This window comes from Budorcas taxicolor, chromosome 1 (assembly GCF_023091745.1).
Source record: "Budorcas taxicolor isolate Tak-1 chromosome 1, Takin1.1, whole genome shotgun sequence".
NCBI classification, from domain to species: domain Eukaryota; kingdom Metazoa; phylum Chordata; class Mammalia; order Artiodactyla; family Bovidae; genus Budorcas; species Budorcas taxicolor.
Window position 1 is genome coordinate 54,996,029 of NC_068910.1, and position 12,868 is coordinate 55,008,896.

Genomic DNA, 12,868 nt, shown 5'->3' on the forward strand with positions numbered 1-12,868 from the left:
TAGAGCAAGGGAGAAGGATACCATCTTGAACTGACTGAATTTAAATCTGGAACTGATCATGATTAAGTCTGCCAGTTACTGATTTACATTGACTGGGAACATTTTTTCAATTCCAAGGAGAGAAAGAGTGGCCAAAGAGCTCAAGTTTAGTTATCCAAAGATGCAGCTCCAGGTTGTACATCTGAAGCTGGGACTGTGTGAGTGAATCCCATGGTGGGGGCTCTGGAAAGCTGGCAGCTGACTGACCTCCTCAAACCCAACTTCTGTGCAGGCAGGATGATGTGGGAACCCTCGGTGGGCCTTGGGCTTGGCTGGAGTCTTTGGAAGGAACTATCTTAAGACTTTTTTTCTCTTTCTGAGCCTAATAGGAGCTGAGGGGCACTGTAGAGAGCTATGGGGTGAGGAGCCAGGTGCAGGTTCCTGGAGAAGGCATGGCCTCAGCGGTCTGCAGCCTGTGAGTGGGGAAGAGTATGGCCCTGTGCATGCTTCTGGGACTTCTTCCTGGTGCCAGATCCTGAGAAGTTGTGAGGGATCTGAAATAGGAAACAAATCCTCCTTTTGACACCCAGAAGTGCTGGTAGTTTGCCAATGCGGCTGAGGGGCCCAGATGCTTTGTCTTGAGGTGTCCTGGGGATAGCACTTCGCAGCTGGGTTCCCACTGACCCACAGGGCAGGCTGTGAACCATTTCTGGCCACTAAGGTGCCGCAGGGAGTGGACCCAGGGGAGTATCGAGGTACTTTATACCCAACATAGGTCATATTTTAATACTCCTGCTTTTATATGACAACGTTATTTTCAGAGATAATTATGTAGTATTTGGTAACAATAATTTTAATTGTTCTTTATAAACAAGAATTAACAAACAAGAAGACATTTTCACAATGTTATTCAAATTCAGGAAGATGTTAGATGTATGAACTAAAATTTTGCTTCCCAAATGAAATATTTTACCTTGCAGTTCATACTTCTTTTCATTAAAACAGATTTTAAACACAGATAACTCCACTGTAATAGAATGGAAGTGACCCAAGTTCTCTTTCTTGGCCACAGTAGTTACCATGCTGCCATTGCTTACTTAGAGCCCTCTGTGCCAACACAGGGACACTTAGTGCCGTGGGGGCTGGAGACAGACCTGACCTGGACCATTTCCAACTTGCTGTGAACTTATTCTTCACAGAAGCTCAGCCCCGAGTTGGGTGGATTGGAGGCCAACTGTGCAACTAAAAGTTTTATGAATTAGCTTCCGTGTAGAATGTAGTGTCTATTAAGAGATAAGTGACAAAAATGTGCTAATTTGAAGCTAGCGCGTGTATAATTCAAACTCTACTATAACCACAGCCGTTGTTTAAAACTTAGACCAACAGAAGAGTTTTGGGAGAGAGGAGTATTTTATCACTGACATTGTTTAAATTGCCATCCACAGTGAAGATAAAGAACAGACTGGCTTCTACTTGGTTCTATGCTTGTTTACCTTTGCCCACAGATGCTCTTAGCAGCTGGCACGCGGGGCAGACTGTGGCCAGTACTCCACCCTTGGTGTAGCCCTGGGCTCCAGAGCCAAGGGTAGAGAGATCTCAAATTCAGAGCAAGAAAGAAGAACAGTAGGACCCCTGTCCAGGCAGCGTTTCAAAGAAATGAAGGCGCTGGGAGACCTGGTCAAGAGCTCACATGAAGGGGCAAGAAGCTCACCAAAGGTGACTTGACTGTAGCACAAAGAAAAGAACATTCTCTGGAAAAAAGACCATGATCTTTGAATTTTACATTCTTGCAGATGAGTGGAAGAGGATGGTAACGACTGAGATGTGAACCAGGAGGGTGAGAGCAGAAAGACGGAGCAAATTTGCATAGGGAAGAAAATCATTAAGAAAGGACTTAGATTTGTACATAGGCCCCAAAGACCCTAACAGACGAACAGCACAGTTCCAGGAGGCCAAAGAACGGATGCCGGAGGGCTTATTTGTAAACAGATAATAAAAAGAAATTTATCTGCATTGAGGAGAGAGTTGAGGCTAAAGAAAACCCTTAGCCTGCAGACTGAAGTGTTCCAGTACCGGGCAGTATTGAAGAGAAGAACCATGTAACTAAATGTGTCTGCCAGAATTCCTAAAGGGTAAAGAGGAAAACTTCTATCCTTCAAGACAGAAAAATAAAGTTAGGCAGAAAAAAAGAATCAGATTGTCACTGGAACTGTATTTTGACAACACTTCAAATTAGAAGATAGTAGAATGATGTCTACGTACACTTCCAAGAGGAAAGGTCTCTGCCTGAAGAGTCTTATTTGCAGCCAAAATATTATTCACCTGCCAGGGTGGAGGGGTAAGATTTATGGATTTGCAGTAAGTCAGATAAAAGAACTGAGAAAGAACTCTAAACAGACCCCAGAGCCATAAGCAATGGCCAGCGATGGGATGGAAAGGAATATGTAACTTAAGTGCTAAATGGAGGCTCTCTCTGAAGGTGGGAGAGGCCTGTGGCTTGGTAACAATCTGCAGTCAAAGCACTGCTTGTCCTGGTAAACCCGGGAGGGGGCGCACGCGTGCGTGCCCTCGCTTCAGTCAAGTGTCTGGCTCTTTGCGACCCTGTGGACTGTACCCGCCAGGCTCCTCTGTCCACGGGATTCCCAGGCAAGCGTGCTGGAGCGGGTTGCCATTTCCGCCTCTAGGGGATCTTCTGGACCCAGGGATGGAATCTGTGTCCCCTCTGTCTCCTGCATTGGCAGCAGGTTCTTTAGAGGAAAGGCCGTTGGGAAGTCTTGTCTTTCAGGGGAGGAGGAGGAAGAGACAGGAAGAGGCCCGGCTCGCGCCACCTGCTGTCTGTCCAGGGACCCCGCTTAGAGGGCTTCCAGCTTGCTGCGATGCTCTCCTCCGGCTGTCCTGAGAGGATTAATGATTAGTATTAATGTTTTGGCAGCGGGGCCAAAACATTCCGTAGATGGGACTGAATAGAGATATTCAGCAGACAAAATTTAATTCATGGACAGACTAAGTTGAAGATTCTGAGTTTCTCTGAGGGGGAAAGAGTGAATTTTTTTTTTTCCTGGTTAGAGCATGGTGGTTGGAGAACTTGACTAAACAGAAAAAGAGAGGGGGTCAAATTGAGAGAGTAACGCTGACATGTATCCGCTACCACTGTGAAATAGAAGCTCCTCGGCTCTGTGCTCTGTGATGACCTAGAGGCATGGGAGGGAGGTCCAAGAGGGAGGGGATATATGTACACAAATAGCTCATCACGTCATTGCACAGTATAAACTAACATGACACTGTAAATGAATTATACTGCAATTTTTAAAAAAGCCTTACTCAAAAAAAAAAAAAAGTTGATACCAGCTTCTCTGTAGTTTATAGCTGATAATCTGCAAAAATTGGGGCCAGAGGCTATAACTTCCTCACCTGTGATTCCTCATTGCCTTCTCATACAGAAGCTGAATAAGGTGGAATGAAAGAGCTTCCTGCATCTCCCAGGGTACCCTACACTGCGTGCAAAGCCATCAGTTTTGAAGAATGTAGTCTTCCTTAGCTATGGAAAGTATTCTCTCAATTGAGAGCGGTTTTATTTTCAATGAAAACATTTCAAAAACTGCCAGGTGTCATCCTAAAGATTCCTGGAGATACAGGATAAATAGATCCAGTCTGCCATGCACACTTTAGTAATAACTGCTCGTGCCTCTCGAGTGGGATCACTCACCGCCATTCTCCTCTCGGCAGCTTTCTCAGTTTTGCCTTGCTATGACTGCTTCTCTTCCAGCTTCAGATGTCTGCTCCATCATATCTGCTAAGGTGGCATCTGCGGCTTTTGCTCTCCAGCCCCCATATTCTCTTCTGTACCCGCCCTGGCTTTGTTCTGGCAAATCCTTCCCCACCCAAATCTTAGGACTAGGGTGGGTGTAGCCTTGGTGAATTCACTCCCTGCTCCCCGAGCCTCAGCAGCTGGTCAGGAAGGGGTGGCAATAGACACCTGCTACTTCCTTTAAGACTGGATTCTAGTTCCTTCCACAAAATATGTCCTTCCCCTTCTTTTTCCCCTAGACAAACCCCTTCCTTCCTTTGCAGAAGGTTATGTGTGATAATATCATTGGACATCTCCTGTGTGCTGAGTGCTTCACACCCAGGTACCAGGCTTAACGCCCATAGTCACAAGTTGCAAGAACAGCAGTGTATTTCAGCTTCCTTCTCTGCAATCAAATTCAACTTGCTTTCGGTGGTGGGGCAGAATGTTTTTGTCATGCCAGGACAACTCAAATTATTTGGCTAAAACAATTTCTTTTTTAATCAATTCTTCTAAGTCATAAATTTCCCATACATTTCGTTAATTCAGAGTTGAAATTTCCTGAAATTTTAGGCTGCTCTCCCTTCTTAGGGGTTCTCCCATCCGCCTTCCTTTGCAGGATGCTGCCAGTGTGCAAAGGCAAGCACACGCAGCGTCACAGCTGGAGGGAGGGAGTTCTCAGTTGACAGTCCTCGGAGCCTCAGTGGAGCTCATGCTTTCCTCTCAGGTGGGCGGGCCTTGTTTCCTGCTCTGAGCTTGCTGTGCCGCTCCCATGGGCCAAGTCACAGGCCGCGGCCACGGTTTCTGTGCACTTGCTGTCTTGCTTCGACCCAGATGCCTCTCAGTGAGTGGGTCCTCTCAGCCTTCTGCGGGGCCCTCCACTGGAGCTGGGATCCCAGTGGGAAGCACATACGCTGTCTCAGGCGTTCTGGCTGCCCCAAGTCCATAGTCTCTGTTCACTTCCTACTTACTGATGGGGAGTGGGGCGTGCTCTCAGGAGCTCCCAGGGTGTTTCTGCCAGAACCACTGCAGTGAGCTGGGGCAGAAGACCCTTCACAGTCGGCATGGCCTGAACTCATCCTACTGGGTGTTAGTAGTACCTCACACACGGCTTCCCTGGTGGCTCAGGTGTTAAAGAATCTGCCTGCAATGCCGGAGACCCAGGTTCGATCCCTAGGTGGGGAAGTTCCCCTGGAGAAAGGCATGGCAACCCACTCTAGTATTCTTGCCTAGAGAATCCTATGGATGAGGAGCCTGGTGGGCTATAGCCCTTGGGGTTGCAAAGAGTGAGACACGACTGAGCAAGTAACACTTTCACTTTTACGCACAGCTGCCTACCCACCTCCCCTCTGGTCAGAAGGGCTGCACCTCACGTGTGACCTTGTTCCCCTGCATGCTCCTCCACGTCACTCCCAGGCTTTATCTCTTCCCAGGTGGTGGCTGAACACCTCTCCAGAACCCACCTCTTTTTTCATCCTCTGATCTGAGTGTATGAGTTTTTGATCTTTGGAAGCTGCAATCCCTTTTTTTCTCTCCTTCTGCCTCAAAAAAAATCACAACTCTTGCGAAGTGAATATCCTGGCTTTCACAGCTGCTGTTTCTGAACATGCTTTGGGAAGAAATCCGTAGTAGCCAATCATCTGGGCTTCCCAGGTGGCGCTAGTGGTAACAGACCTGCCTGCCAACGCAGGAGACCTAAGAGACGCAGGCTTGACCCCTGGGTCGGGAAGATCCCTGGAGAAGGGCAGGGCAACCCACTCCAGTATTCTTGCCTGGAGAATCCCCTGGGCAGAGGAGCCTAGGGGGCTATGATCGTAGGGTTGCAAAGAGTAGGACACGACTGAAGCAACTTAGCACGTACGCACGCAGCCAACCATCTAATGCCCTGTTCTTGTCTGAGTTCCGCTGTGGGCCCCTGCATCCCTCCAAACTCAACTCTGCTCCTTCCTGTCTTTCCAGCTCCTTCTGTGACTCCGATCCTCCTGCTTCCCCCTTATAAGGACCCCCTGGGGTTACATTGGGCCTGTCTGGGTAACCCGGAATAGTCTCTCCATCTCAAGTCCCTTGACTTAGTGACATCTCCAGAGCCCTTTTCACCACACAAAGTTACACGTTCATGGGTTCAGGGATTGGGTTGTGGACATACTTTGGGGCCATTATTCACCCTCCCACATTACCCAATGTGAAACATTTATATAAAAAGTGTTGTAAAATATTACCTTGCTCTACATTCCAATCCTTAAATCCTCCCAGCCATCCTACGAGTCAAGCACTATTACTACATATTCTCATTTAACAGAAGAGGAAATATAAAGTTAAAATGTGGACCAAGATTGCCTGAGCCCAAAGCCAGTATTTTCTCCGTGACTTCCCAGAGTCCTTCCCAAATGAAGCCACCCCAACCCAACCAGACTTCCTTTAATCCAGATTACCACATTGTGTCTTCATGTTGCGAATTTTCATTTGATCGCGTGTTGTGCTGGTATTCAAGTGCAGTGTGTGTGTGTATGTAAGCTTTTCTTGCCACAAAAAATTGTAAAAGTTTCAATCTGGGACAAGACTTTCTGTCTCTTTGAACCACAGCCCCAGTAAAGAGGCCTCTGTAGGGTGGCCATCCACTAAATATGTCCAAAAAACTTGCTGATGTGGATCTGAGTCAGCTGTCCAGTCAGCCAGCTGAAATTCATTGACCCCTTACTGGATGCTGCACCCTGAACCGACTTGGGCAACAGAAGTGAAAGGCCTGCTCCTTGCACTGAAGACATCCGTAGTCTGATACCTAAAAACCATGCCTCTTGTTCCTCCCCTGAGGACATGAGACAGTGGGCCGCTCCTGGCTGGACACCACGTCAGTTATGGAACCCTCGTAGGAACCCTGAAGTCCAGGGGCAGACTTGTTTATTCTGTGATCCCTTTGCTTCTCTTTCTGTGACAATTTCCTTCTTTCTCCATGTTGGATTTGCCAAATAGGAGGGCGATTTGGTGGCTCCATTCACAAAGGATAGACAGGAAATCTGTGGGTGACCTGCGGGTCACCAGGAGAGGGGACCACTCTGCCCGTCATCCAGACCCTGGGGGCGTGGGTCGCTCAGTATCTGGTCTTTCCCAGACCCCTGCCCGTTCTGGTCAGGGGGCTGTGACTGCAACCCCAGCCTGCAGTTGGTGTGAGTGAAAGGCACTGGCAGTGAAGTGGAGGTGACTCTGGGGCCAGGAGTCTGCTTACCAAGCCCAAGTGCACGGCCGCTTGATGGGTCCCACTGGTGGGGTTCTGCAGCTTCCTTGCTGCACTCGCCGTGGTCACTGAGCATCTTCTCCACGCCTGGCCACCGTCCTGGGCACGCTTTCCTCAGACGTGGAACTAGAGCTTCTGAGTCTGTTCTGCCTGCCTTCTCTGGCTGTTAGTCACCAGGGTCCTAACCATCTCCCCGTCCCCAGCACTTGCTCTCACAGAAGCCTCTGATATTATTTACATCTCAGTCTCGATAGATAGATCTGTATAGATATTTACTTCAAATGTTGTGGTTACCAAAATTTTCTTTGCGTCATAATTAATTCCTCAGAGATTCTGTTAAAAATATAGAAGTCAGCGCCTGATCCTTGGTCTCCTAAATGAGAATCTGCAAGTATGTGCATTTTTTATGTAGTATTAAAAAAAATCTTGCCATATAATTTTGCTGCTTCAATGTTAGACAACCACTACTTTATGTAACTCCCCTCTTCCTGGTTTCTTACCTATTTCACTCATTCTGAAAAGGTATGTCAGACATCAGCAAACAGGCAGGTAACACTGAAGTTGCTGATGAAGTGAGGTGGGTGTGGGTATGACAGAAGAAGTTAAAAAGGATTAGCAGAGCTCTTAACTACTGTTGATGCCACTGAGGGTGAGGCGTTCAGTGGGGACTTTATCTTTATTCGTTCATTCAGTCTCTCCTAAACATCTCTTCAAAAGCTGAGTATGATTGTCCTCATCTTACAGACAGGGAAATGGATCTCATAGAGGTTAACTAGCGGTAAAACAGCCAGGATATGGTAAAGGGAAATTTCAAATCCTGGCCTCTCGGTTTCCCCAAAGCCTGTGTTGCTCTGGTTTAGAAATAAACCATGGGTGCTGGGGACATGGAAGCCAGCTCTGCCAGCATTTCCTTTGGTTTTGCTGGACCGGTGGCTGTGAAATGTAAGGGAGCATCCAATGCCCTTTTCCCCTCCCCCAAATAAAGGGTTCTGTGGTCCAAGTAAGTTTTGGAAATGGCGCTTTCAGTAGCCTGGTCTTGGAGCATGATCATAAACTAACACGGTGGTGGTGGTTTAGTCACTCAGTCGTGTCCAACTCTTGTGACCCCATGAACTGTAGCCTGCCAGGCTCCTCTGTCCAGGCAGAATAGAAGTGGGTTGCCATTTCCTTCTCCAATAAACTAACGTACCGAAGACCTAAAAAAATCCCATACAGTGACGATTACTTAGGTCAAGCCCATTTTCACGTGAATCTCACCATCATGATATTATATTTCCAAGAAATACTGCCTTAACTCATGGGGTATATAATAGTATATGATACGTGCATTTGGGGGAACATCAGCATAGCACACAGGCAGCCACATTTGAAGGGAATGTGAGAAAAATAGAAGGAAAAGGACAGACAGCCAAAGAGAAGAGCTGTCTGCTGTGTCCTCCTCTGAAAACAGGAAAATGGCACCAGGGCTACCAAAAGGGCCATAGGACCTTCCCACCAGCTCCTCTGCCATCCTTAGTATGGCGCATGTGGGTTCCCTGAGTCCCTGTTGCGTGATAAGCCACGGAGCTGCTCGCCAAGTCCCTATGGCAATGCTAAACCATGGAGGAATACCTTCTCAGTAGGTTAGCGGATGCTGCTCAGACTGCACTGCAATAGTATCACGAGCCTGATTTTCTGGGTCGCAGAGCCAAGTGGTGGAAAATAGCCTCTCCCTCCGCTTCCTGGATCTTTGTATGTTTGCTTTCAGTGAATACACCTCAAGATACAATTTTCAGTTAAAAAACAAGACAATGGTACTGGATTAATTCACCATGGCTTATTTTTTTTAACCTGGAGCAAAACAGGCTTTCTAAGGTACCCATCCAAGACTGCACGGGAAATGGCCCAAACCCAGACTGGAGTTTTCACAAAACCATGCTCACTGCTGGTCTGAGATCAAGGGCCCAGGAGGAGCTGGAGGAAGGGCAGGGCAAAATCTGGGCTCTTCGGAGGCACGCCTGCCAGCAGTCTCCTGGGCTAACAGGGCTGCCCACCTGCTGATTTCCTTGTGCAATGCTGGAAGATTGTGAGTTGGCTAATTATACAGCTAATGAGCTTGGGGGAGTTTGCTTCCAGAGTCTCTCATTCCAGGTGATGAGGGGAAAAGCATCACATGTCACATAACGTCTTCTGCCCTGGGGGAGTGAGTTAAGTCAGGTTTTTGAAATGTGGCACATTCGTAAGAAGAGCGTCTGGAGTTCTTGCGTTCCTTGCATCCAGGTGCATCGGTCATGCCTTTTCTCGGCTTCCGGAAAACCCTGTTGCAATGACTGTCTTTCCCTGCCTGGTTTTACTCTCCTGTGCAGCACAGATGTACCTGAAGGCGAGAAATGAAGTGATTTTCTGCCGGCATCACTTCTTCCAGGCTCTGATGGGTCCTGCAAGCCTGCAGAACTCCTGAAGCCATCCACATATCTGCACCCTACAAGACAGACGAACTATCACTTACCTTTTAGACAGCCTTAGGAAGCTTCCAGTTACAGGAAAGGAGAAACCAAAACAGGAGCAGACTTACTTGACAGGAAGGAAACGGAGAATCCCACACAGCAACAAGGTGCAGGGAAGCTCAGGGATGACAGCTGTGTTGCAGACCTGCGGGGCAGGGGAAGGAAAGACTCTAGTGGGAGGGTCTGAAAAATATTAAATAACATGAAATAATAAAAGTAGAACTGACAGATGATTGGATATGTTTCCTTGCGGTGCAGAAAAAGTAGCAGTAGCCATAGAGAAAATTAACTAAATGAAAAAACAAGGCAATTATTAATTCCAGATAACATGAAAAGTTGTACAAGAAAGGAAATGCTGATAGTGTACTACTTGGTTTGGCAGTGAACAAAAATTGCATAGCTATAATATTATAACAGGATGAAGGATGTGTAAGTGGAGGAGTAGAGGTTATATGAAAGCCAAATATTTATCTGGTATTATAGGTCATTAGTAGAAAATTTCTAAAACTGGGAAATGAAATAGCAATAAAATACATATTTTGGTTAACTGTGAAATACAGAAACACAAAATAACAATTAAACTAGGCAAGTTTTTATCAATTTTTTTTATAAAACATAGTTGATTTGCAGTGTTGTGTTCATTTCTGCTATACAGCAAAGTCATTCATTTATGCATGTATATGTACTTTATATATATATATTTTTCCATTGACTTATCATAGGATGTTGGATATAGTTCTCTGCAGCAGGACCTTGTCATTTATCCATTCTATATATAAATGCTTACATGTGCTAACCTCAGTCTCCCACTTCCTTCCCACTGCCCCCCACCCCAACTGCCTTCCCCTTGGCAACCACTATTCTTTTGTCTCTGTCCATGATTCTGTTTCATAGGTGTTTCGTGCGTATCACATTTTAGATTCCACATGTAAGTGGTATATGGTCTTTACCTTTCTCTTTCTGACTGACCTCACAGTATGAGAGCCTCTCAGTCCGTCCACGCTGATGCGAATGGCTTTCTTTCTTACTCCATCTGTGTATGTATGACATCTTCTTTATCCATTCATCTGTCGATGTGTAGGTGGTTTCTTGGTCTTGTTGCCTACTTGTGCTGCTATGAACATTGGGTGCATGTATCTTTTTTTTTTTTTAACAAAAAGTTAATTGTGTTAGTTTGCTAGGGCTGCCATAACAAATACCCCAGACTAGGTGGCTTAAACAGCAGAAAGAGATTTTCTCACTGTTCTTGAGGGTGGAGTTCAAGATCCAGGTGTCAGCAGGGTTGGTTTCTTCTGAGGCCTCTCTCCGTGGCTTGCAGGTGGCCACCTTCCCACCCATCTTCATGCGGTCTTTCCCCTGTATGTGTCTGTCTCCTCATTTCCTGATTTCTTTTTATGGGCACCAGTCATACTGGATTAAGGCCCACCACAGTGACCTCATTTTAACTTAATCATCTCTTTAAAGTCTCTGTCTCCATATACAGTCACACTCTGAAGTACTGAGGGCTAAGAATTCAACATACATATTTGAGGAGGACATAATTTAGCCTGTAACAGTCACACAGGAAACTAAGCAAATGAAATAAAAATAAAGCAGTTATTAACTCAAGGAAAAATAATAGTTGTAGCAGAAATGATCAGAGTAAACTATCTGGTCAGCAGCAAACAATATTTACATTGTCATTATAATGTAAACACCAAGTTTCAACCAAGCTTTGTACCATTGAGAATATAGGTGTGGCAGTAATGTAGATGATGAAATGGGTGAGGACTAACAGGGTAAGATCCTCATCCACCATAAAAGAAAGATGTGTGATAGATAATATTTGAAACAGGTTGCTCAAGGAAGAGGAGAACAGGATTGCTTACAGATATGTAGGTAAACATTTAGGAAAACAGCTTAAGTGATTGAAAGTAGTTACATTTGGTGAGAAGGAAGTGGGTGGGGAGGGCTAGAGAAAGGAACTACTGAACTGTATGATAAGTTTTCTGTAGTTTGATGTTTTAACTGTGAAGATATGACTGTGGTTAAGAACTAATGTTTTTAAAGTTTGACTTTTTTAAAAAGTCATTTATTTTAATTGGAGAATAATTGCTTTACAATATTGTGCTGGTTCCTGCCATACGTCAGCATGAATCAGCCATAGGGTTACATACGTCCCCTCCCTCTTGAACATCCCTCTTACCTCCCACCCCGTCCCACTTCTCCAGGGAGTTACAGAGCACCGGGTTTGAGCTTCCTGTGTCAGACAGCAAAGCATATGATCCATTTTACACATGGTAATGTAGGAAATCAGAAGACGCTTACTCCTTGGAAGAAAAGTGATGACCAACCTAGACAGCATATTCAAAAGCAGAGATGTTACTTTGCTGACAAAGGTTCGTCTAGTCAAGGCTACGGTTTTTCCAGTGGTCACGTATAGATGTGAGAGTCGGACTGTGAAGAAGGCTGAGTGCCAAAGAACTGATGCTTTTGAACTGTGGTGTTGGAGAAGACTCTTGAGAGTCCCTTGGACTGCAAGGAGATCCAACCAGTCCATCCTAAAGGAGATCAGCCCTGGGTGTTCATTGGAAGGACTGATGCTGAGGCTGAAACTCCAATACTTTGGCCACCTGATGTGAAGAGTTGACTCATTGGAAAAGACCCTGATGCTGGGAGGGATTAGCGGCAGGGAGAAGGGGACGACAGAGGATGAGATGGCTGGATGGCATCACTGACTCGATGGACATGAGTTTGGGTAAACTCCAGGACTTGGTGATGGACAGGGAGGCCTGGCATGCTGCGATTCACGGGGTCGCAAAGAGTCGGACACGACTGAGCCACTGAACTGAACTGAACTGAATGTGGGTAATGTGTATGTTCCATTGGTCCTCTCTCGATTCATCCCACCCTCTCCTTCAACCACTGTGTCCACAAATCTGTTCTCTCTGTCTGTGTCTCCATTGCTGCCTTGCAAATAGGTTTATCAGTACCATCTTTCTAGATTGCATATATATACATTAATGTATGATATTTATTCTTTTTCTTTCTGGCTTACTTCTCTCTATATAATAGGCTCTATGTTCATCCACTTCATTAGAACTTACTCAAATGTGTTCCTTTGTATGGCTAAGTAATATTCCTTTGTATATATGAACCACAACTTCTTTATCCATTCCTCTGTCGATAGACAACTAGGTTGCTTCCATGTCCTAGCTATTGTAAATAGTGCCACAGTGAACATTGGGGCACATGTGTCTTTTTCAGTTATGTTTTCCTGAGATGATATGCCCAGTAGTGGGATTGTTGGCTCATATGGTAGTTTTATTGCTAGTTTTTTAAGGAATCTCCGTACTGTTCTGCATAGTGACTGTATCAACTTACCTACCAACAGTGTGAAAGGGT